This window comes from Rhinopithecus roxellana, chromosome 13 (genome assembly GCF_007565055.1).
Source record: "Rhinopithecus roxellana isolate Shanxi Qingling chromosome 13, ASM756505v1, whole genome shotgun sequence".
Lineage (NCBI taxonomy): Eukaryota > Metazoa > Chordata > Mammalia > Primates > Cercopithecidae > Rhinopithecus > Rhinopithecus roxellana.
In genome coordinates this window covers 46,272,077-46,299,031 of record NC_044561.1, presented here as the reverse complement: position 1 = coordinate 46,299,031, position 26,955 = coordinate 46,272,077, and the positions used below count along the sequence as shown (strand labels likewise).

At 40.7% G+C, this 26,955-nt stretch overlaps 1 pseudogene across 2 annotated transcripts; it reads left to right on the top strand.

The window, feature by feature from the left end:
- The first annotated feature begins 407 nt into the window (after window positions 1–407).
- On the top strand, window positions 408–26,236 carry LOC104664743 (annotated as a pseudogene). Of its 2 annotated transcripts, XR_004052738.1 has the most exons (4): window positions 408–438; window positions 16,647–16,771; window positions 17,071–17,148; window positions 25,628–26,236. The product of XR_004052738.1 is annotated as a 60S ribosomal protein L12 pseudogene, transcript variant X1 (transcript). The 2 variants fall into 2 exon arrangements; XR_004052739.1 differs by lacking the exons at window positions 408–438; window positions 16,647–16,771; window positions 17,071–17,148 and adding an exon at window positions 7,672–7,692.
- Window positions 26,237–26,955: the final 719 nt, after the last annotated feature.

Genomic DNA, 26,955 nt, shown 5'->3' with positions numbered 1-26,955 from the left:
TTTAATGTTTATGAAATTGAGAAGGACCTTACTATTGATTGAATGCTTAAAATTTTGATGAATTGTTATTTCCTCCCATTTTTTGTTGTGTCTCCCAGTTGATGGTATCTTCGAATTGAGTAAATGCAGGCATCCTTGTTGGGATGCTCAGGAGTCGTTCTGATTCCCTTTAGCCCTCTACTTCCAAGAAATGGGAGGCTATCATCAAGGCTGCCATGGTTAATATTTCCTTCCAAATGTTCTCCTGGTTGACCAATGTCACAACCTTCTAACACCCTTTAATTCTTGTCTACTAAACAACGTTATAGCAGTAATCAGCTGTTCCTTATATCTTAGAATATTCTTCCTTTACTTAATAAATAGGATCAATGTAATTTGGAATGTTTTCTCGTCTATCGATGCTGCACATGGAGAGGGCCGAAAGTCCAAGAGGAAGAGGTGAGCAACACAAGATCCCCAGAGTTCCCAAGAGAAAACAGACCCTGAGCACAAACATCTCCACGTGAGTGACAGGCTGACGCCTCCTGGTTGGCATGGTGATGGGAGGGGGCTTTATCAGGAGACAGTCTTGGGATGTCACTATGGGATGAGGGTTTCTCTTATTCTCCTCTTTGTGATGTGAGCCTGGCTCAGGTTGTCACTTTAGAGCTACGGTAAGGATGGTCATCCCTGAGGTCCCTTTGAGGATCTTCATGGCATCAACACGCCCTCCCGATTTCTGTGTGTGAGAATGAGCTTTATTTCCTCATGTTACCGCAGGATCCCAAATAGCCATGGGCTCTTGGTAACACCTTCATGATGCTGGCGTGTGATAGGTTTATTTCTTCCTTTTCTTCCCGCTGTCACTACCCTTGCCTTCCCAGCTTTTATTTTGCATGCCTTAGCACAGATCCTGGCCAGTTGAGCTACTATTAGATGCAGTAGGATCTATCTTTTATTATATCTGGTAGGATAAACCCTCTACCTGGTCAACATCTGACAAGAATTTAAATAATACTTTTTTTTTGACAGAGTCTCTTTCTGTCGCCCAGGCTGGAGAGCAGTAGCACAATCTCGGTTCCCTGCAACTTCTACCTCCCGGGTTCAAGTGATCCAGGTGCCTCAGCATGTGAGTAGCTCCCTGAGTAGCTGGGATTACAGGTACATGCCACCACGCCCAGTTAATTTTTTGTATTTTTAGTAGAGACAAGGTTTCGCCATGTTGCCCAGACTGGTCTTGAACTCCTGGCCTCAGGTGATCTGACTACTTCAGCCTCCCAAAGAGCTGGGATTACAGGCATGAGTCATGGTACCCGGCCAATAATACTATTTATAATGCAGCTGTACACAGATCAACAGGATGTTGAAGGAGACATTTCCTATTGTCAGGGCTTTCAGCTAAAGTCCCAAAGCTGAGGATAATAAGCAGGAAGTGTTTCCATATTTTAAAGGGAATGCTAGGAAGTGGCAAATCTGTCTTGCAAATGCCTCGGTAAAGAGGAGTGGATTATTGTGCTACCCCCACACTCTATGTAAAGAGAAGACTAGATTTCATGGCATTTCATTCAAGAAGAGCATTGGTAGAAAGGGGGATTCACAGAAAGAGTGGTTGCTGATCTAGCAGGAGGTCTTAGGCAGTGAGACTGTGTTCCCTCCTTATGCTGCCTGAGGGCCAGGGCTCCAGGTTGCCTTTTGGAGATAGGAGCATGCCAACAAGAGCGGAGACTGATTCACTGACTGGAGGCCTGCTTAGCTGAAGAAATCCAAAGATCCATCTCCGTGTGGTAGGGGGTGGTGAGAACCTTCTTGGGAGAACCTGACACATTTCCTGAAATCTGTGCATGTATGTGAGAGGTACAAGAGGAGACCTTGTACCTCTCCTCTTGCCTTGCTTTCATAATTGTGGAGGGAGAAGGCTGATAAGAGCAGTTTATGATGTCAGGAAGTTGAGAGAAGGCAGCTGGAAGGGTGACACTCACATCTTTTGTCTGGTACAAAGGTATGCATTCCTATGGACCAAATGAAATAATGGGCGATAGCCTGGCAAAAAGTACCTTGAGGATACAATGGCCAAGAGGATATTCTGTGGTGGTCAGGGAATTACAGCAGTAACAGTTGTGTGGATGCACTATTAGGGCAGGAACTGGAGACAGCAGAACATATCGCCCCTATAGGGGACCTAGTAGGGTAGAGTTCCCTGCAGGCTTTTGAAAACTCTTCCAGGCACCCCAAGAAAGAGGCAGTATGTGAACATCTCCCAGTGGGTAACTCACTAGCACCCGGGAGGGGGATGTGTGCTTCTTCTTCTGTGATCTGGTTCCCACCTGCCTGGCTCTGGAGGAACAGATGTCAGGACAGGGAGGGAGAAGAGAGAGTATGGCCCCCATTACACATCCCCACTCCAGGGCCAGGCTTGTGTTGTGACATGGACCTGAGGCCGAAGTTTGAGTTACATTAGTGAATCATGTCTGCAGAAATCAATTTATAAGAAGGCCCCTCTTACCCACTACAACTGACCAATAAGCTCCTTTGCCATCAAGAACTGGGAACAGGACTCAGACCAGGTACGTTGGAAGGAAGTACTTGGAGAAAAATGAAGCCTGTTTCAAAAGAAGCTCATCGACGTCAGGTGTTCAATAAGCTCATCACTCAGCTTGGGTCACAACGATGACATTCGGGACAAGCCATCAACAGGCGTTGCGTGGCCTTCCTGAGCTACATCTACTGTTAAAGGATTTGAGGGCCTGGTTGTTAATTAAAGCCTCCTCATGTCTGCTTAGAAGACATTACTAATCCTTCTCAGAGCGAAGGATTATGAATTGTTATCAAAATAATCACAACTTGTATTTTATATTTTTTTGCTATATTCAGGCACTTGTGCTAAAATCCTCACATGTTTTTTATCCTCACAATCACCTATGAAGTAGAGATTCATTATTATCATTTTAAAGATGAGAAATTGGGCCTGGCATGGTGGCTCATGCTTGTAATCCCAGCACTTTGGGAGGCCGAGGTGGGTAGATTGCCTGAGGTCAGGAGTTTGAGACCAGCCTGGCCAAGATGGTGAAACTGCATCTCTGTGAAAAATACAAAAATTAGCTGTGTGTGGTGGCACTGACCTGTAGTCTCAGCTACTCGGGAGGCTGCGGCAGGAGGATTGGTTGAACCCGGGAGGTGGAGGTTGCAGTGAGCCGAGATCACGCCACTGCACTCCAGCCTGGGTGATAGAGTGAGACTCTGTCTCAAAAAGTAAAATAAAATAAAATAAAATAAAATAAAATAAAATAAGGATGAAAAATCAGAGGCTTAGAGAAGTCAGTTGCCTGAGGTCACACACAGCAGGTAAGTGGCATAGCCAGCACTTGGATTTGGATAAGTTTGTTTTTCTTAGGTCATCTGGCCTCTCTGCCTTGGACAGGGTCAGCGGTCCTGGACCAGGAATGATTTTGCATCACTCCTTGACAATGTCAGGAGACGTATCTGGGTGCCCACAAACTAGAGAGGGAGGAGGTGTGCTTCTAGCATCTAGTGAATGAAGGCCAGGGATGCTTCTTAACATCCTACAATGCACAAAAAATTCCCTCCAACAAAAGTTGGTAGTGCTGAGGCCGAGAACCCCTGGATTAGGCCCCCCCACCCCTTTATCAAAGGAATGCAGCAATATTCAGATTTTAAAAGTACATTTTTTATTTTAGAATAGTTTTAGATTTTTTTTTCTTTTTTTGAGACGATATCTCACTCTTGTTTCCAAGTCTGGAGTGCAATGGTGTGATCTCGGTTCACTGCAACCTCCGCCTCCCGGGTTCAAGGGATTCTCCTGTCTCAGCCTTTTGAGTAGCCAGAATTACAGGCACGTGTCACCACACCTGGCTAATTTTTTGTATTTTTAGTAGAGACGGGGTTTTGCCATGTTGGCCAGGCTGGTCTCGAACTCCTGACCTCAGGTGATTTACCTGCCTCGGCCTCCCAAAGTGCTGGGATTACAGGTGGAGCCACCATGCCTGGATCAGCTTTAGATTTAAAGAAAAGCTGCAAAGATAGATAGTTCAGCATGTTCTCATAGACCCCAGGCCTGGCTATCCTTATCTCACATTACTATGGTTCACCTGTCACAGCTAATAAACCAGCATCGTTACATTGCTATTAACTAAAGCCCATCCTTCTTTCAGACTTCCTGAGTTTTTACGGAACCTCCTTTTTTCCTGTCCAGGATCCTGCATTACGCTTTGTCATCCCATCTCATTAGGCTCCTTTAAGACTGTGATGTTTTTCAGACTTTGGTTTTGGTGACCTTGAGAAGCTTTGAGGAGTACTAGTCATGCATTTTGTAGATTCTTTTTTTTTTTTCAATGAAGCTTTTTCTGATGCTTTTTTCAGCGTTAGAGGGTGTTATGGGTTGTTTTTTGTTTTTTAGTTTTGGAAGACAACAGAAACAAATGCCATTCTCTTCACATTATGCTATTAACATGAATTCTTTGCTGTTGACATTAACGTTGATCACCTGGCTTGGGTAGTGTTTGTTAGCTTTCTCCACTGTAGAGTTACTCTCTCCCCAACCCCTCTCACACTGTACTCTTTGGAAGGAAGTCACTATGTACAGCCCATGTTTAAGGAGTGGAAAATTTTGTTCCACCTCCTTGAGTGGGGAGTAGCTCTATAAATTATTTAAAATTCTTTTGCATGGGAGAGTTGTCTATCCTCTCCATGTATTTGCCTGTTTACTCAGCCATTTATTCAATCAATCATTCGTTTATTTCAGCATAGTGGTTTGAACGGTGGCTCCCAAAAAGATATGCCCACTACCTAATCCCTGCAACTTGTGATGTGACCTTATTTGCAAAGAAGTCATCATAGTTTCGTAACTAAGTTAAGAATTTCAAAATGAGATTTCCTGGATTATCTAGGTGGATCCTAAATCCAACGCCAAGTGTCCTTATAAGACACAGAAGAGGAGGTGCACCCAGGAGAAGGCCATGTGGAGATGGAGGCAGAGCTTGGAGTTATGCAGACACAAGACCAGGGACATATGAGCCACCAGAAGCTGGAGGAGACAAAGAATGGATTCTCCCCTGGGGCCTCAGAGGGAGTGTAGCCCAGCCAACACCTTCATTTCAGATTTTTATCATTGAGAATTGTGCGAAAACAAATTTCTGTTGTCTAAGTCACCGACTGGGTGTCAATTTGTTCTGGCAGCCATAGGAAAGTAATACAATGAGTATGAGTTTATGAATGCTTATTTTATATTTTGCATTATAATCTCATATAATGTTATTTATTTTATTGCTCAGCTTCTTCCAGCTTTGGTCATTGGGAGCCCTTTCAGTTAGCGGCAGTGGTTGTTAACAGGCATCCCTGTCTCCCATCCTGGTGTGTGTTGCTGGCCTCTGCTTTGTAGAGCATTTTAATCTGCCCTATGCAAGCACCGCCTCTGAGTCAGGTTCAGAGCCTCTGACTCAGTTTGCCTGGAGCTAGGTCATCTCCAAATCCTGAACCAGAAAGTGACCTTTAGTGTTTTGTTACTCTTTAATCATTCTGTTACCCATCAGCACACCTGGGAGTTTACTACATTCCAGAAGGTTTGCCAGGAGAGGGAAGAATTAAACAGGAATGCTGGCATCAAGCAGGTTTTTCTATGCCCTGAAATGTTTACATGTTTTAGCAACACGCTTGCATAGCATTAACGAGAGGAGGCAGAAGCAAAAACGTGCTTTCAGACTGCTTCACATTGGGTCTCCTTAGCTGACCTGTTTTCATGCAAAGGCAAACTTCGGGTTTTTTGTTGGCAAATTTGAAATTTCAGATACTTTAGGTCAAATGTACATCCAAGTTAACCAAGGTGTCTTTAGCTACTGTAAATGAGAGCCAGCATTCTAGGTTTCCTGGGGGAATTTCCTGGAAGATTTTGAGGATTAAGATTGAAGTTGCTCTCCAGATGTAATACGGATAAACAACATTTCTTGGGTAAATTTAGACTTTCTCTCTTTGTAAGCCAGAGGGGCCTTGGTATCCAGTTGCTACAAAGTTTATAGAATTAGTATCTTCATTTCCTTTGCAGTAGAATGATTTGTTTTGAGGATCCAATGTGATAAAAAGAGTAGAGATAATTGTGAGAAATGGTAAGGCTCCAAATCTCCCTCACCCCCACTCCCCACCCCAAGCTTGTACCCCTTCAGGATTTCCTGTGTTCGTAAATGCTCCTTATTGATCAGCCTTGAAGCTGGGCTGTCATTTTTGTCCACTTTCCTTTTTCTCATCTCCCTTCCTTTTTTGGTTCCTCCTTCACTCTCCCCCACCCTATCCAAACTCCAAGTACAGTCCATTTATCTTCCTTTCATCTCTGTATCTATTTAACTTTGTCTCTTATAGCCAGCACCCTAATGCAGACCCGCATAACCTTATTTCTGAAATACTGCAAGACTTTTAATCGGATTATCACTTTTCGACTCTCCTTTACGTTTCTCTAAGTGCATTAATGCATAATCACATCTCCTAAACATAATCTTGTGTCTTTATATTCCCCAGCTCGTTATCCTTTAAGGTTTCCTCAATGCCCGAATAAGAAAGTCCACACTCTTTCCCGTAACTTTTAAGATCTCCCAGATCAAGCTTAGCATGCTTGTCTAACTATAAATCCTGTAATTCGAAAATGGCATGAAACTTCTGTGCTCACCAAAGTGATTATTGATGCGTAGATCTGCCTATTGTCATTTCCTTTCATTTGCATTTTCTTCTTTTCCACTGTGCAATCCATTATTTCAATGCCCCATCTTATAGATGAGCTCTTCTCTTTTAAGGATCTACAGGCGGTTCCTGCTTCAGGCAATGGCCTCCCTCATTAAACTTCTGTGTTCTTATTGGCTATTGCAATATTTTTCAAACTGAGGTCTGCAGAGACATAGGATAGTCATGGTTCTCAAACTTTTAGCAGTCCATCAAAACCACCTGGAGGGCTCGTTAAACAGAGATCACTGAGTCTGTTGCCAGAATTTTTGATACGGTAGGTCCGTGGTGTAGGGACACATTCTCATTACTGGTAAGAGTCAGGTGATTCAGATGTTGCTGGTGTTATGCCCAGACCGTTTATTCCCCGAAGAAGACAACCAGCGTCCAGAATCAAAGCCAAGCGGCAAGGATCTTTAATGCAAGTTCGAACTTGGTCCATCCGTTCTACAACATACAAGAGGGCCTGGAACAATGCGTGCGCTTGCTTTTTATAGCTCGAGGTAAACAGGACTTTTCAGGTTACAGAGGAACAAGGCATTTCTCTAGGCTACCGCATTACAATTGGTTTACCTTTTAAATTACGCTTTTAGCAGCTTTCTTATTGGTTCCTGCGTTTTTACAAACAGTTGTAACCTTATGGGAGATTTTCCAGGTGTTGTTTTTCTTTGAAATATATGGAGGAATGTGTTTGTGTCAGGCCCAGGAAGTGGAGGCATTGCTCAAGGCTGTGATGTGTTTGTGTCGGGCTCAGGAAGTGGAGGCATATGGGGGGATGTGATGTGCTCAAGGCTGTAATGTGTTTGTGTCGGGCCCAGGAAGTGGAGGCATTGCTCAAGGCTGTGATGTGTTTGTGTTCTTTCACTGGTCTGGTAACCACATTTCAATAAAAAATGTAGTCTTATGGCTTTAAGATTTTAGTATCCACTGGAATACTCGGAGAGCTGATTCAAAGCTTAGATTCCAGGGCACTCACCCTCATAGTCTGATGAGGTAGGTGTGTGCTGGGCAGGCCCTTTATCAGTCCCAGGTGGTTCTTATCCTTGGTTCTTAGCTCTGCCCGAGAAGTCTTGTTCTGGAAGGCGCAAGCACGCTCATTTCAGAGAACAGCGGTGAACCATTAGGCTCTTATCCACTAGCATCCTGGTCTGCTCATTTCTGTGCATTTTATTTATTGCTTCAATTAAAGCTTTAAGTTTATTAGGAAGAGTTTCTTTTGATTCTCAGTCTTTAGCACGGTTTTTCCCAAGGAGTAGATACCCAAGACAGATCTTTTGGATTTTATCCAGTTTGAAAAAGTAATTCCTGTCTATTTTGATGCACTGTGAAAGTAAGAGTTGAATTGGGAGTGGGGGTGGGAGGGCTTGATTGGGCTTTGTGAAAAGGCCTCAGGCTGTTTGAATTCCCAAAACGAGCTTCCACTTTCCCTGATGTGGGCACGTTAAGGCCAAGCCTCATTTTTCTCTTTTGCTGGAGGTGAGAATTGAATATCCATATGCCTGTGGTTAAGTGGCATTCTGATTGCTGGGTTAAAAGTAAAGCCGCTTCCCTCCATACTTTCAGGTAGTTTCTCATGACTGACAAACTTTTAAGAAGTGAAACCAAATGTGACTTTCATTTTAGCCTTAAGAATAAAAAAGATTGAGGGCACAGAAAAAATGAGGAGGATGATTTTTTACTTCTATCTGGACTGATTGCTTAATGTTTCAGCAAGGGACAATGTATGCAGAATAAAGAGGTGTGCTGAGAAGGGGTGGGCAGGGATGCTGGAAGGCTACATATATTTGCCTTGTGGCTCTGTGTACCTGGTACTAGGGACCTTGCAGTATGAGATCCTCTGTATCTGGTCAGTACAGTTGAGACATACAGATGTATAGATGTGCAGGTATATAGATGTACAGTAAAGATGTATAGATGTACATACATATGGTAGAGATGTGTAGATGTACAGATGTACAGTAGAGACATGCAGATGTACAGACTTACGATAGAGATGTGCAGATGTATAGATATACAGTAGAGACGTGCAGGTCTCTACTGCACAGAGGTACAGTACAGATGTACAGTAGACATTTTCAGATATATAGAGGTATAGTAGAGATGTACACATGTACAGACATACAATAGAGACATACAGATGTATAGATGTACCATAGACACGTACAGATGTATAGATGTACAGTAGATATATACAGATGTACAGACGTTCAGTAGAGATGTACAGATGTATAGATGTACAGTAGAGCTATACAGATGTACAGATGTTTAGTAGAGATGTACTGATATATATGTATAGTAGAGATGTATAGATGTACAGACATAACAATAGAGACATACAGATGTATAGATGTACCATAGACATGTACAGATGTATAGATGTACAGTAGATATATACAGATGTACAGATGTTTAGTAGAGATGTAGATGTATAGATGTATAGTAGAGATGTATAGATGTACAGACATACAGTAGAGATGTACAGATGTACAGTAAAGATGGGCAGATGTATAGATGTACACTAGAGATGTACAGATGTATAGATGTACAGTAGAGGTGTATAGCTGTACAGACATACAGTAGAGACATGCAGATGTATAGATGTACAGTAGAGACAGATGTTTAGACGTACAATAGAGATGTAGAGATGTATAGACATACAGTAGAGACATACGGATGTATAGATATACAGTAGGGATGTAAAGATACACAGATGTTCAATAAAGATGTACAGATGTATCTCTGTTGCTTAAGAGGAAGGCTAGGAAAAGAGATTAGAAGTGATCACCTTCACAAGAGAATCAGAATTTAAAAATCATATATTTAATTTTAAATTGAGTGGCCTAAACTTACTTGATCACTCTTAGCATTTCCCTAGGCAGTGTTTCCCAGAACACCATGTAGAAAATGTTTGTATAAATACATACACAACTAAATCTGTGTTACAGTAATACAATTATGCCAGAATTTTCAGCAGCATATTTTACTTATTTTAAAGGAATTATGGAGGTGTGAACATTCCCTGTTATAAAAGTACTATTCTAGAACATTCTGATGTCCTGAAGAATATCAGAATGTTCTAAAGTTCAGATCCAAATTAGTTTTAAGACATTCAATTTAATAAATATTTACTAATTTGACCAAGAAAATAGCTTTTCTCTTTCTTTCTCCAAAGAACTGGATTTTATTTTAGGTGAATTCAAAATTTTAGAGTTAGAGAAAAGCTTAGAGTACAAGCTAAGGTAGACAAATGAAGTGAGTTGTCCAGTGGAAAACTTCTGATTGTTCAATGATAGGAAAAGTTGAAAAAAATAGTATACATGCACAAGGGAATATAATGTAAGTATGGAAAAGAAGGAGAATAGTTGATAAGGTGACCTGGAAAAGGGTTCTTTATGCATTGGTGAGTAAAAAACAAGCAAGTTGCAAAATAATATGTATAATATGATTTTTTTTTTTTTTTGCCAAAAGGAAATTTTTTGCCAAAAAGAAAAAAGAACCCAAACAAACAAACAAACAAGCAAAAACTCTCAAACCAACCAACCAATAAAAAGCTGTATGTAAAGATACACGTTTTGGGATGTTTCAGCAAGAAAAACATGAAAACATACTTCAAAACGCTGATATCGGTTATCTTGGAAGGGTGGAGTGGGATGGGGAGTGATTTCTTGGGGTTTTCCTTTAAATGTCTCTATTGTTTGCTTGGGGGCACTGACTATTTAATGGTTTTGTAGATAAATGGAAAATTCAACAGTGTATTTGTTTGAAAAAGCTCTCAAAAGAGGAGGCCTGAAAGTGTTAGAAATACCTCGTTAGGAAAACAGCTCACTGTTTTTCCTTTCCTTTAAATGAGCTGTGAGTGAGCTTGCCAACTCTAAAGTAAACGGGGATTTTGGAAGGTCTTGAGCATACTTGTTTCGTCCTTAAGTACGAAGTGTTCTTCCCTGAGATGTTGTTTAAATGATCAACTGACCTGTGAAGTAGGAACTTGCAAGCAAAGGTGAACTTCACTTCTGCCTAAATTATTTCCAAAAAAAATTGCATGAAGTTTTCAGACTGTTAAGATTGGAAATGTCCAGTTACAGGATGTTATAGTAGCTCTATTTGTGCAAAAAATTTACTAAATAGCATTATCATGTTAGTCCCAGAGGAAATTCAAAGATGTGCCCTAAAACACTGTCCATGGTCTCTAGGGTTTTAGCGTGAAGATGAAGAGACAGATCTAAGTACACATCAAAAATGGAGAATATTGGCCAGGTGCGGTGGCTCTCGCCTGTAATCTCAGCACTTTGGGAGGCCGAGGCGGGTGGATCACCTGAGGTCAGAAGTTTGAGACCAGCCTGAACAACATGGTGAAACTCTGTCTCTACTAAAAATACAAAAATTAGCTGGGTGTGGTGGCAGGTGCCTGTAGTCCCAGCTACTCAGGAGGCTGAGGCAGGAGAATCACTTGAACCCAGGAGGCGGAGGTTGCAGTGAGCCGAGATTGCGCCATTGCACTTCAGCCTGGGCGACAGAGCAAGACTCCGTCTCAAAAAGGAGAATATGATGAGATGATATACAACCTGTTTGTGTAGTGTAGTGTTTGTGTAGTGCCCATTGTAATGCTGCAATGAATATTTTTGTACAACTAGAAAGTAATAAAATATAAAATAAAAATCCAAGTCTCCGCGAAAAGCTACAATTACTCCCAAGTAAATGATCCACACACACACAAAACTAGACTATAAAAGAATTAGAATTGCTTTTAAAATTGTTCAGTGGGTAGCGTCTACCATCTGACATTCTCCTTGAAATCTTATTGATGTTAATTGGGATTATGAAGGTGGCTAGTGAGGGTGGCTGACTTTTTTTGTATTATTTAAACATTTTCTCAGTGTCTGCTGCTTCTAGGGGCTCTGCTACTTCTAGTGTAGATTTCCACTTTAGTAAACCTACAAGTGAGCTTGCTGCTCCAAATATTCTTTAAGGAATGGAATGATTTTCCCTGGCAATGTTTACATCTTCCTTAGAGCTCTCAGGAATGACCTCCTGAGCTCTGTGGGCTTGTCGTCTTTTCTGGGCAGTCTTCCAGCCAGGGCAGGTATTTGAAAAATCATATGCTTAGGCCTTTGGACATTAGTGGTATCCTTGCTGAGGCTGCCTGTGTCTAAACTGCTTCCTGAGTGCTGTGATTACCTAGAACACCATTATTATTGATGATAGGGACATACTCATAGTGTCCTCTCCATTTGCAAAGTGCTTTACAATGGCATTCACTTATTATTTATTAGATGTTAATGTCTAATTATAGCACGCCTTTGCCAAGCCTTAGAAAGGCTGTCTGGGTAGGCTTGGCTTCTGGGTGGGATGCCCAGCCCCACTCCCCCTGCTGGGTTGAAAGCATGTGGTTTCATTCTGCGTCAGTCCTTCAGTCCAGCATACCAGCCTCTTATCTGTCTGCAACCCGAGGACAGGAGACTGGGGCAAAGCAGGCAGAACTTGCCCTGATCCTGGGTTGGATTCAGCCCTTTGATATCAGGTCACCAGCTCCTGCTCCTGCTGTGAGGATTAGGTACTTACGACTTTTCTCTGCAGCAAGGACCGTGTCCTTCCCTTTGACCTGACAAATGTATACAGTTGCAATCACTAGGAAATAAATCTACTTAAAACTAAAAAATAGTTTGAGTGTTTTTTCATAATACAGTGGAGGTACTTACCACAGTGCATTGTGCATTGAGTAGATAAATGTCTTTTCTAAAATGGGGGCCATTTAAAAAAATGCAGACAAAAACCACACTTCTTGTTATAGATCTATTGGTATTAGTTTTGAGGATTTATAACCCAGCTGAGCACTTGAGTTAACAAAACATTCTTTGTCCAAAGACATTTAGAAATGTAGTCTGAGTTTCTTTTTAATTATAAAAGAGAAGTAATTAAGAACCGGATGGTTGTAGATTTTGATAAACTCCGGAGCTGTGAGTGTCTCTCATGAGAGTGGGTTGACTGAACCTGGGGCTTCCAGCCCAAGGCAAAAGTCAGTGTGTTGACATCACATAGCTGTGCCATTGATTAGCTTTCCACATTTGGGTGTTTAGGAGCTGACCAGAAAATACTGCTGCTGTGCGTGTCTGCAGCTATCTCATTGTTGGTTGGGGATCCTTCAGTCCTAAGTCTCTTCTCTGTTCTGTGGAGTTGAAGCTGAAGGTTCCCAACACTTCTCGACATGCACTTCATTGTTGGGATAAACATGGGCACTTCCTCCTTTCACTGGGACCTAACCATCTTGCTGTTCTCCACTGTCTTCCTAAACTACCCCAACTGCCACAGCTCAATGGAACTGCAGTGCTCACATTGTATTGCTGTGGAAGGCATGTGAGGAGCAGATGTTGACCTTAAGTTCCCCCTCACTGGTTTCAATTCTAGAAGCACTAGAAAAGCATGCAGAAGTGAAGTGTTATTGCTCCAGAAGATAAGACTGACCATAGAACATTTATGGTATGTAGTACTTAGACTTGTACTTCATCTAGTATTGTAATTTATTTCCTTTTTTGTGTGTAATAGTGATAGCTGTATTTTGCAGTTCCTTGAGAAAGCGGAGGCAAATCCAAAAAGGACATTAGTTGAGACTCCAAAGACCATCCCTATTTTGGGAAAGCTCAAGATGGGTGGCAGCAGAACCCTGGTTCCCATTAAGGAGGCCTGAGTTTCCAGCTGCTCTGCTCCCATTTCCTTGTAGCAAGGCAATGGACATTTGAATAACGTAAGCCTTAGGTAGGTGTGTTCCTGCCTTGGATTTTGACTCTGGGGCCATGGGGCAAAGAAGCAGTGGGCATTCTAGAATTCCCTGTCCAGGGTTGGCAGTGGTGCTAGTAAAATGAGGCCACAGTAAGAATCTACGTAGGATCTTCTACTAGGATTTTGGCTGTGGTTCTGGCCTCTTTTTATTTTGTCTGCTTTTCTCTGCTTGGGTGACTAGCCTTTGCCTGAATTCTGTCATCTACCCTACATCCTTCTGATAAATTGCATTTTGCTTTCAAGTAACCAAAGTTGGTTTCCTTTACATGGAATCAAGAACCCTGCACAGCATGCCTGTTCTGGGGCCAGGACACTGACTACAAAGGTTAGTAGAAACTATTTTGCCCAGTACCTCTTTTTAATCGTAGAAGAAGGTTTTCTTAGAACTTGATTGAGAATGAGACTTTGTGTCAGCTACTGTATATATTCCAAGTCAAGTGTCTGAAGTACTCAAAGCTTTAGCCACTATGTTTCTATTATTCTAATGCTTTATGCTCTTAATGGCTAATTGTGCATTCCATGTAAGTGCTGATGGTAGAAACTTGCTCCAAATTCTTGTTTTGACTGGTTCTGCTAATACCTCTTTTACGTATTCCTGATGTAATTACTTGTGAATTCATGCTGTAATGAGAGAAATTCTATAAATATTCTCAACTTTATGAGGGAAAACAATAACTTCTAGTGGAGAGTTATCCAAAGAATGTTTTTACTATTACCTAGGAAAAGGATTCTTTGGTTTGTCTTGCTCCCAAATGTTCTCCCAGATTCAACAGTCAAAAGTTGTCTGTGTTGCTTTCCTAGGAATTTGCTTTCTTCTTCATGGATATTTACAAGAGGGGTTATGTTTACTTGGCATTTGGGAACTGTTTTCACAATGCTCATTTCATATAGCAGATTCTCATTTCGTGAACGAATATCATCTTGGTCCATGTGACAAAATCTCTGGAATGGTCTGTAGGGGCAGATACACTGTCAGGGCAGATTGGCTATCTTTCCTTTGTGTATATAGAATTCCTTATGTAAGGCATAGTGATGTGTGCATGCAAATGCTTATGTAAGTTAATATGATCACATTAAAATATATTAAATACCCAGAATTATGTCAATAATTAACACACAGTTGCAATATGTAACAAGAAGCAAATTCTGAATACATAGAACATTTACTCAACAAGTATTTACAATGGCATCTTACTAGGTGCGAGGCAGTTTGAGGACAGCTAAAGCTAGCATGCTTTCCACTCAAGGGATTATCGATTTAATTGGATATAAACTTCACTGGAAGTTTATACTCTAATAGCTTTTATGGGATTTTAGTCAACCCACAGATATAAGCTCCTTGTTGGCTTACATGTTCCTGGCAAAACTTTGGAAGTAGACATTTGGAAGCAATAAAACAAGTATCTTTTAAAGGTTTTAGGTTCCTAGTACAAAAGTCTCCGATATCTCTGAACTGAAATTCTAAGGCTGACTTCTAAGCTATTTTCATAGTGACCCTAAATAGGATAACAGTAAAGTTTTGAAATCTGAGGCCTGAAAGGGAACAAAAATAGGAAACCAGGGCATCTTGGACCTGGAATGAAGCCCAGATCATTTGGCTTTACCAGGAGCTCAGAAACTTTTTAGATCGTTTGTACAGTGAGAAACCCCTGACTTGACTGCCATGGTCTTTTTTTTTTTCCTTTCTACTTCCCCTCCCACCCCATTTTACTCTTCTAGAGTCCCAAAAGATACCTGTTCTGGCCCTCAGTGGGTTTGGGTTTAAAAATTTTTTAGGCCGGGCACGGTGGCTTATGCCTGTAATCCCAGCACTTTGGGAGGCCGAGGTGGGTGTATCACGAGGTCAACAGTTGGAGACCAGCCTGACCAACATGGTGAAACCCTGTCTGTACTAAAAATACAAAAATTAGCCAGGCATGGTGGCATGCGCCTGTAATCCCAGCTACTCAGGAAGCTGAGGCAGGAGAATCGCTTGAACCCAGGAGGTGGAGGTTGCAGTGAGCCAAGACTGCACCATTGCACTCCAGCCTGGGCAACAGAGCGAGACTCCACTTAAAAAATTTTTTTTTTGTTTTAGTAGAAGGCAGAAATACCAGTGCTACTTGGGAGACACCCACTATTGTTCTAGGGAGTGAATTGGACCCAGACTACCTCTTCTACTGATGTCACCTCCGTTTCCATGGCCTTATCCATGATTGTGGAGCAGTTTTCTGTAAAGGGCCACAGAGTAAATATTCTAGGCCTTGTGTGCCGTATGCACACTCAGTTGCAATTACTTTACTCTGCCATTGTAGTGTGAAAGTAGCCAGGTTGACACAAACAAATAAGCAGGGCTGGGTTCCAATAAAACTGTATTTATAGAAGCTCAATTTTGAATTTCATATAATTGTCATAGGTTATAAAATATTTTTCTTTTGATCTTTTGCAACCTTTTAAAAATTATTCTTAGCTCACGAGTGGTACAAAAACAGGTGGCGGTCTGGCTTACACAAGGGTCTGTTAGTTTGTCTATCCCTCCTGTGGAGAATCATTATGGAATGTTTCTGATCTGTACCCTGAGGAATCCTAGTTAGAACTGATGTCCCAAGAAAATCAATGCACAAAACATAATCGGCCAGGCGCGGTGGCTCACACCTGTAATCCTAGCAATTTGGGAGGCCAAGGCGGGTGGATTACCTGAGGTCGGGAGTTCAAGACCAGCCTCGCCAACATGGTGAAACCCTGTCTCTACTAAGAGTACAAAAAATTAGCTGGGTGCAGTGGTGCATGCCTGTAATCCCAACCACTCTGGAGGCTGAGGCAGGAGAATCGCTTGAACCTGGGAGGCAGAGGTTGCGGTGAGCTGAGATAACACCACTGCACTCCAGCCTGGGCTACAGAGCGAGACTTTGTCTAAAAAAAAAAAAAAGAAAGAAAGAAAGAAACATAATCACGTCAACACTAATTAGAATCCCAGAATTTTAGGAATTACTTTTCTCACATTACTACATTTAGAGATGCTCAGGTGGTGGCCTAGAGGGACATGACTGCCTCTTGTGACCTGGTTCCTCCTGATTCATAATTGTTAGCTTCTCTGTCCCATGCTCATGCAGATACCCAGGACCCTGGACTACATTCCATATTTGTTTATTCATTAAAACAATTCTTTTCTTTATTTTCCTTTCGCCTCTCAGTTGGGATTCTCCTGGGGTGGTGATCTGCCAGCATTTGTGGAGAGATAGATGCCTGCTTGCCTAGTGGCCTTGAACCTCAACGAGGCTTCCCAGGGAGAATTTTGGATGAAGACCTTTATAAAGGGGTGAGGTAGCCGCTCAAACTCTTGAGTCACTGCTGTGTCATCTTTTATAGGTTGCCATCTCTAGTACAAGACGAATATGAGGGTGTGTGAATGTATGTGTAGTTTATAAGAACAAAATCGGTGATATGTTTGCCTATAGCTTTATGAAGGGTGGATCAAAAGGAGTGAAGCCCATAGACTGAAAATAAAAATGAAATTCAGATTCATCATGGCCCAGCTTCTAGCCACACATCAAAGATGTTTGGTCTGTTGGCTTGGCTTAAGAACACACTTAAGTTATTGTATAATTTATTTCCCAGAGTGAAGATTTTAAGCATTGAGGGACTCGAGACACCGTGAGTGAGAAAACCAGTTTTCTTTTGGATATTCATCTGAAGGTAAATAATTCAAAGGTAAATTTAAATGTGTGGGATAAATAGTCTACCTCTCCCAAATACTCTTTCCTATCTCATTTTTGGTTGATAATTCCAAGATAATGCCTCAGCGACTCCCATATTCCAAAGTGCAAGACTGGGGACTCCAAAGTCCCCGGAACTTGCAAAGGAGGTGGCCAAAATCCTGTTTTGTGGCCCTCAGCTGACCTCCTACACAAGGCCATAAAAGAGGTCGGGGAGTCTGAGAGAAGAACGTGGAGTTTGGAGAGAGGATTGGTTTGGGAAAACTTGGGCTTTGAGTTTCATTTTTCACCCAAGCTCCAGACCTCTCTTGCCCACTCCTCACCCCCTAACCTAAAAATGATTCACTTTTCTCGAGGTAAGAGAGGTGGCTTTAAGGGGCTTATCTGCACAGCTGGAGCTGTGAACCCTACGGTGAATAACATATGCCTACAAAAACAATCTTTACAGGTGAGAGGCTGGCTGGACCAGCTGTGGCAGCTGAGGACAGGGCTGGGTTTGGGTCTGGTGTCCTCCGTCTGATGGTGGGTCAGAGGTTTCTGTCGCCTGGGGGCCAGATGAAGGCCACATGTCAAGGCAGCAGCGTGGGGTTGTTTTAGATCCTGCCAGCAGGGCTTCCAGGAGGAGCAAGAAAATATCAACAGAGTGGGGTTGGAGGTGTGCCACTAGATGCCAGGACTGAAGAAGGAATTCTAAGCTATAAGCAAAATACATTTATATTCATCAAGGGAACTACAGGTGAGGGACCCCCAGCTTGGAGATGTTGTCCAAAGAAGACAGAAAGCATCCTACAGCAGCGTTGTCATTAAACACCAGCAAGAACCAAAGCTAGATCACAGAGATGCCCCTCAAGTGAGTTCTTTCCTGTCTCCTTACCTCTTCTCTCCTCTTTGGCTCTGGTCCTAGAGGAGTTAGAAGCCACAGCTGGGAGGGTGAGGTATTCAGGGCAGAGGCCCTTCCTCCTCTCACTTTGAAATAAAGTTTGGAGTTTGACTGTTACACAGGATGTTATATTTAATTACTGAAATGAAACTACCCTTAGGAGTGTAAGTGAATAGAGGGCACTTAGTAACCATAGAATGAAGGGATGTCCTATGGGGTTTCATACAAGAGTTTACCAAGAGCAAGACAAGATTTCATCCACAGGCAGAGAGAATCAGCAACACAAAATGGCCTTGACTAGCAGGGGGGGACAATAATAAAGTTGGTTTTGATTGTTCCTTGCCAATATCACCTATTTAATATCTGGGTTACACCTATAATTTGCAACAACAAATTACAGGTATATAAAATCTCAGTTTCCTGTAGTTTTCTTGTCAGTGTTATAGGATTAGACTCCCACAGGAACAGAAACTTTAAACCAGAGTCCTCTGTAAATTTTTCACAAATATTTTTTGCTTGTTTGTTTGTTCTTTGATGATTTAAATTTTGATTTCCAAACTGAACAAATTCAGCCTAACAAATGAAAACCGCAGGCTAACTTTATTTACAGAAATAAATTCAAAAATTCAAAGTAAAATATTTGCCAATGAAACCTAGTGATGATCAAAAGGAATAGCACATCAGGACTGAATAGTTATTTCAGAAATGAAAGCATGTTTCTATACTATGAAACCTATTAGCATTTTTCAGTTTGTTAAAGAAAAAGAGAAAAATTACATGATTATCTTGCCAGGTATAGAAAAAGCAATTTATAAAAATTCAACAGATATTCCTGGTAAAAACTAGGAAGAAATAGCCTCTTAAACTTAGATAAAAGATGTCTGCCAAAAGAGCAAACATCTTATGTAACAGTGAAACACTGGGAGCATATTAATTAAAATCAAGAGCTCTATTATTTCTCCTGATTGTACTGCAGATACCAGCCAATGAAAAATGATGAGAGAAATAGTGTACAAACACTGAAATGCAAGTGATAAAACCACAATCATCTCTAGTTGGTATGATTTTCTACTTAGAAAAGCAAAGGCAAACTAAAAAGCTTTTAGAACTAATATGATAATTCACTGAATTGCCCGAGTGTAAGACCAAACATTGAGATCACAAATTTACTGCTATCTAAGAGTAGCTCATAAAAATAGATGTTATTCATAATAATAAAAACATCAAAATGCCTAGGAATAAGTGCAGAACCTCAGAAACACTGAAATGCCTAAGGATAAACCTCAGAGCCTAAGAAGCTTTCAAGGAAAATTAGAACACTGTATTGAAAAACATAAAAGAAGTGATGAATAATACACAGTATTTCTGGATGGGAAGACAGAACTGTAAACTGGTAATTTCTTCCTAATTTATAAATTCAGTGTAATTCCAATAACATTTTTTTTTTTATTTTTAGATTTTTCTTCAAGTAAAAATATGCTTTGGGCCGGGCATGGTGGCTCATGCCTGTAATTGTGGAACTTTGGGAGGCTGAGGCAGGTGGATCACGAGGTCAGGAGATCGAGACCATCCTGGCTAACACGGTGAAACCCCGTCTCTACTAAAAATGCAAAAAATTAGCTGGGCGTAGTGGCGGGCGCCTGTAGTCCCAGCTACTCGGGAGGCTGAGCTTGCAGTGAGCCAAGATCCCACCACTGCACTCTAGCCTGGGCGACAGAGTGAGACTCCGTCTCACAAAAAAAAAAAAAAAAAAAAAAAAGGAAAGAAAGAAAAGAGAGGGAACTTTCCACAGCAGTGTGGTTTTGGCACGGAAATAGAAAACTAAATAAATGGGATAGAATTGAGAATCCACAGAATAATGTGTCTTTTGTAATTAAGCATTTATGAATGGACAGTTTCATAAATGATACATGGACAATAATGTTTGAAAAAATTATTCTATATCTTATGCCATATACAAAAATAAATTCCATATGGTTTAAAGACATAAAAACACCCTATAAATATAAGAAGAACATGCAGGACATTTTAATAACCTTCAAGTGGCGAAGATTTTCCTAATTAAGACACAGAACACAGATACTATAAAGAGATACAGTTTAAAATTTTAAACTTGCCCATAAATAAAGTTAAAACATAGGTAACATAATGAGAAAAACAATATAAATAATAAACAAAAGAGTAATTTCTATAATATATAAGGCATCCTCTAGTCAATAAAACAAATTACCCAATAGAAAAATGGACAGTGATAAGGAAAAATCTATTCACAGTCCATGTGAATGTGAAAAATTAGTAAGCTAACTTAACCAAAAAATGCAAATTAAAATAACAAAAAATGAGCATTTTTCATCCATTGGGCTAGCAAAAATAATATTTATGGTAGAGATGGTATGGAAAAGTGAACATTTGTTACACGTTATTGATGGGAATGTAAAGTAGCAAATAATGCTTGAAGGGATTTGGCAATTTTCACCTGAATTTAAAATACTGATTTCCTTTAACCTAGGTTTTCTATCACACAGAACATTTACATATATGCACAAAGAAAAACATATAAAATTATTTATTTGTCAGATTAAATAAATTGGAAATAACTTATATGTCCATCATTAGAAATTGGTATGAATGAAACCAATAAAAAGAATCCAATAAAAAAAATGAAATAAAAAGAATCAAGTAGATCTGTAGGTACTGAAAGGAAAGGAACTCCAAGATATAACATTAAGTAAAAAAGTTACAAGTTTCAGAGTTTCAGAGTAATATGTATCATATAAATTAATGTTTGTAAGTGTAAAAAGATATCTACATCTGTATCTGTAGCTATAAATCTGTATTTATTCCCATGAATGCATAAAGAAAGTTCTAGAAGGATACTCTGATTGCCTAAGGGAGTGGTCTTGTTTTAAGAGGATGAAATGGGTAATTTTGTCTCTTATATCTAATCCTTTAAAATTTGAATTTAAAAAAGAGCATGATTTTTGTATTACTGGTGTAATTTTAAATGTTGTTACTCTACTTGCCCTTGTATGCATTGGACAAGAAAAGTTCTGGGCTTTCAATAACTCCCACTCTTCCTGCAAGGGAAGTGGTGTTTTTAGCAGCCCTAATGGGTTTGCGTATGCCTGGGGCTCACCTCCCTAGGGGCTCACATTCAACCGCTGTCCTGCTAAACAGAGCTGCAAACACAGCTGGATGAATCTGAATCACAAGCTCATAGTAAAGTAGAGAATTAGAAAGTGATGTAATGATTTAGAATTTAGAACTATTGTATAGAATACAGAGTTGCGGAGAATTAGAAATAAATGGTTTGATCCAATGTTAGAAACTATTATCGATGGAAGGACCCAATAACTACAAGAATTGTGAATAAAGCAAAAATCTTAGAAACTCAGAGTTACATAGAAATGCAGAGCCATCTCTTTGGATATTTCCATTTCACAGACGAAGAAAGGGAGCTGATGGACTTTTGGTGACTTTCCACAGGGCTCCTGAATCCTAGTGCTCACTTAACTGTAATATCCCCAGAGCTGTTGTTGTTGCATGAACTTATAAGGGAAACCATGTTATTAGGAAAAGTAATTCTATTAAAATAATAAAAAAGGAAAATGCTTAAGCAAGAAAAAAACTACAGACATGAACAGAACTTTCTATTTTATTCTTCTTCAACTTGGCTTCACCGAAGTATAAGAAAAGATTTCATTAGTGATGAGGAAAATTGAAGACACTAGTAGGAAGGCCATGACAATGAAAAAAATTCTAAATATGAATATTTCCATAATAAAGTGCCATAAAATAACTGTGGGAGAAGACTAAGTATGAGATTATGGCTATTGAGAAAAGAAAGAACTGATTTCACCTAGACAAAATGAGAAGAATCCCAGAGACAAATGAGAAAGTGGGTGGGGTAGGTAAACTTATTTCATAGCTAATCTTTGATTTTTAGGGTTCAAAATTTGACTTTAAAAAATATGCAATGCATTAAAAAATGAAAGAAAAGAAAGTGGTAAAGCTGGCCGTGCAGGGGATTGAAATGAAGCTCTATACATTTTCAGCTGCTGTACAAAAGTTTCATCGTAAAACTGAGCATCTATGCTGTGAATGCAGAGTATTTTTGGTTACTATGAATAATCAAATCTCATAGTATATATACAATTTAGTTTAGCGCATACCTTTAATGGACTTCATCACCATACCTTTCCTAGAATGCTTCAGGAGGAACAATCCTAAGTACTTGAGTTTTATCTTGTGATTTTCCTGAATCTGAATTTTTCCTTTCAGGATCCATCTGCACCTCCCTTCATTCACTGGAAAGTGGCTGTTTCTAAAGTATAGAAACATTCTAAAGTTTGCAATGCTCACACCAATCACCAATAAAATATGAGTTGGCCACTTTTCATGTAAGGTCTGGATAGTACATGTTTTAAGCTTTGTGAGCCATGGGGTCTCACAACTGCTCAGTCTGCCTAGTAGCACAACAGCAGCCTCAGACACCATGTAAACGAATAAGCTGGTTGGGTTCCAGTTATCTTTTATTTAGGGAAACTTACATTTCATATAATTTTCAGATATCATGCAATATTCTTCTTTTCGTTTTTTCTTCTCCATCATTTAAAAACGTAAAAGCCACTCTTAGATAGCTGGTTGTACAAAAAGATAGTGGGCTGGATTTGGCCCACTAGCAGCAGTTTGCTAAGCCCTGACCTAAAATCTTAGAAAGAAGGCAGGGACTACAGGCGCCCGCCACCTCGCCCAGCTAGTTTTTTGTATTTTTAGTAGAGATGGGGTTTCACTGTGTTAGCCAGGATGGTCTCGACCTCCTGACCTTGTGATCCGCCCGCCTCGGCCTCCCAAAGTGCTGGGATTACAGGCTTGAGCCAGCCACTTGGTAAGGCTGAGGCAGGAGAATGGCATAAACCCGGGAGGCAGAGCTTGCAGTGAGCGGAAATCCAGCCACTGCACTCCAGCCTGGGAAAAAACGAGTGCGTGTTTATCATGAAACTGCTTTAATATTTTTTTCTTTGAAGGATCAGGAGGGAGATTGTTTGCATTGCTATAATGATAGCAGTAATAATGGTCAATATTGTATCTCTATAGCACTTTCTTTGTGCCTGCTAGTTTTCAAAGTACCTTTACCTTGAGTGACTCCCTTAATTCTCACAGTAAACCAATGAGATAAGAACCATTATTACCATGCCCATTTTGCAGATAAGGAAACTGAAGCACAGAAACTTTAAATAATGTGCCCCAAATTCTTAGTGTTAGTAAAAATAGTAAGGCTGAGATGAGAACTCAGGCAGTCTAGTTCCAGCGTGTGCACACTCAACTTTAATGCTAGTTTCCAACTTAATTTAGTTACACATCCTATGAAGCCTGCTGTGTGTCTTTCTGTTTGAATATTTTTCACAAGGTCTAAATAATTTAGTAGGCTGTTTTCATTGAGAAATCTGTCCGTGAAACAGTATTGGAAGTGAGAGGGATGGGAAAATGCTAAGTAACTTTTTTTTTCAAGTGGATACATATTTTAAAAAAATTCTTGAATAACATAATTTTAGCAGGCAAATTGAAAATCACAGGAAGTCTTCTAAAACATTTCAAAAATGAAAATTAAAGAAGTTTTATTTGCTTGATTAATTGACACTGGAGTTAGGAAAGACTTTAGGACTTTGTGTATTATTTGAGTTAAAAATAAAAAATGCTATTAGAGTGGGGTTCATTGGGGGATGGTGTCACTATGTTGTCCTTGGAGAACCCAGCAGGCCCCCAAGCAGCAGAGTGTTTCACTTTCTTTTTTTTTTTTTTTTTTGAGATGGAGCCTCGCTCTGCCACCCAGGCTGCAGTGCAGTGGTGCGATCTCGCCTCCCGGGTTCACTCCATTCTCCTGCCTCAGCCTCCCGGGACTACCCTCAGCTGGGACTACAGGTGCCGCCACCACGCCCGGCTAATTTTTTGTATTTTTAGTAGAGACAGGGTTTCACCGTGTTAGCCAGGATGGTCTCGATCTCCTGACCTCGTGATCCGCCTGCCTCGGCCTCTCAAAGTGCTGGGATTACAGGCGTGAGCCGCTGCGCCCGGGCGTGTTTCACTTTCAATTTTACTTGGAAGTCACTAAGTAATCAAACAAAGACTACAGGCCATAAGGAGAAAATTGGTTATCAAAGCTTTCAAGTCTATGAAGAATTTCTCAAATAAATCACCAATTGTTTTAAGTTTTTGAAACAAGCTGTGTCTTATGTGTATGAGTGTGTACTTGTTGGTGGGGGGTAACTCATTGATTTATGTGAGGAAGACAAGATATACTCTCTAAATGCTGGTTGGTTCTACTGAATTCTTCTGTACCTGTTTTGAGTTGATTAATATTTGGCAAACATTCATTCCTTCGCCAGCATCTAATTACTTCACTAAAAATGATGATAATATTACCAAACTCACAGGCTGGTTGGAAAGATTAAATGAGATAATGTATGTGCATTGGAAATTGTGAAAGGATAATACGTATATTAGTCTCTTGTAATAAAGCCAGTGGAAAAGACAAATCTAGCTGTACCTCTCTGTTTAAATGTGAAAGAACTCTATTACTGTCTGCATCAGCAAATTCAGATAAGACATTCGCTATTTATATTTTCAGCAAGAGCTGGAAAGCAACTAATAGCGTAACTGCTATCAAAGATGGTTTCAGAGATCTGTGAAAATGGATATATTCGTTTTAATTTACACTGAGGCATGCCGTGTCAGCATCACCTCAGAAATGTCTTAGGGGATAGATTTTATTAAAATATTTGTTTTATATTCTTTCTAATGAGAAGCATTTTCCCAGCTTTGATCTAAACTTCTATTTTTTAAGATAAAAACTCATCTGTTCAAGTGAAAAATGTGTGTGGTGATATCTCTAGGAGGAGAGGCATGCTATTTGATAAAAACCTCAACACTTTTGGTAGTTCTTAGCCAGGTTTAACATTAAAAAATAAACTGAAATTTTATCCTTCAGCTTTGTGTCCTTTAAAACTGCCAATATTATTATTTTCAAGGTTAACCTTTATTTTTACTAGACTACTCTGTTATTCTCTAAAATTAAATTATTGGCTTTCTTTAAAATTACTTTATTTTTAACGGGATAAATTGTCCTTATTTGCAGTTTCAAGATGGATGGAGTAGGCTGGGTGCAGTGGCTCACGCCTGTAATCTTACCACTTTGGGAGGCCGAGGCGGGTGGATTGCCTGAGCTCAAGAGTTGGAGACCAGCCTGGATAACACGGTGAAACCCTGTCTCTACTAAAATACAAAAAATTGGCCAGGCATGGTGGCGTGAGCCTGTAATCCCAGCTACTCTGGAGGCTGAGACAGGAGAATCACTTGAACCTGGGAGGTGGAGGTTGCAGTGAGCTAGGAGCGCATCATTGCACTCCAGCCTGGGTGACAGAGTGAGACTCCATCTCAAAAAAAAAAAAAAAGACAAAAAAAAAAAAAAAAAAAAAGACAAATGGGGTAGACATGTGTCTTAGTCTGTTTTCTGTTATTATTACTGAATACCTGAGACTGGATAATTTATAAAGAAATAATTTTAGCTCTCGGCTTTCAGCTCAGAGGAGGCGAAGGTGCAACTTTCTTTAGTCGTCCCGAATCTGGGTTCATCCGACATCAGCCGCCTCCACCATGCTGTGGAAGTTCGACCCCAACGAGATCAAAGGCATATACCTGAGGTGCATCAGAGGCGAAGTCGGTGCCACTTATGCGCTGGCCCCCAAGATCGGCCCCCTGGGTCTGTCTCCAAAAAAGGTTGGTGATGACATTGCCAAGGCAATGGGTGACTGGAAGGGCCTGAGGAGTACAGTGAAACTGACCATTCAGAACAGACAGGCCCAGATTGAGGTGGTGCCTTCTGCCTCTGCCCTGATCATCAAAGGCCTCAAGGAACCACCAAGAGACAGAAAGAAACAGAAAAACATTAAACACAGTGGGAATATCACTTTTGATGAGATCGTCAACATTGCTCGACAGATGCGGCACCGATCCTTAGTCAGAGAACTCTCTGGAACCATTAAAGAGATCCTGGGGACTGCCCAGTCTGTGGGCTGTAACGTTGATGGCTGCCACCCTCATGACATCATAGATGACATCAACAGTGGTGCTGTGGAATGCCCAGTCAGTTAAGCACAAAGGAAAATATTTCAATAAAGGATCATATGACCAAAAAAAAAAAAAAAATATTTCGTACAGTTCTGGGAAGTCCAAAGTCTAGGTTCCACATCTGGTGAGGACTTTCTTGCTGTTGGGGACTCTCTGCAGAGTCCTGAGGTGGTGCTGGGAATTAACGGCAAGGAGGCGCGTGAGTGATGGCCAAACTGGTTTTTATAACAGACCCACTTTTATGATAGCAAATCTCCTCCCTTGATAATAATCTGTTAATCAATTAATCCATTAATCCATAAGTGTGTTCATCCATTCATGAAGGCAAAGCCCTCATGACCCTGTCCCCTTTTAAAGGGCTCATCTGTTAAGTCTGTTACATTGAGGATTAAGTTCAGCTTGAGTCTACCCCATTTGTCTTTTTTTTTTTTTTTTGAGATGGAGTCTCACTCTGTCACCCAGGCTGGAGTGCAATGATGCGCTCCTAGCTCACTGCAACCTCCACCTCCCAGGTTCAAGTGATTCTCCTGTAGCCTCCAGAGTAGCTGGGATTACAGGCTCACGCCACCATGCCTGGCCAATTTTTTGTATTTTAGTAGAGACAGGGTTTCACCGTGTTATCCAGGCTGGTCTCCAACTCTTGAGCTCAGGCAATCCACCCGCCTCGGCCTCCCAAAGTGGTAAGATTACAGGCGTGAGCCACTGCACCCAGCCTACTCCATCCATCTTGAAACTGCAAATAAGGACAATTTATCCCGTTAAACACTGGAGTGAGTGTTG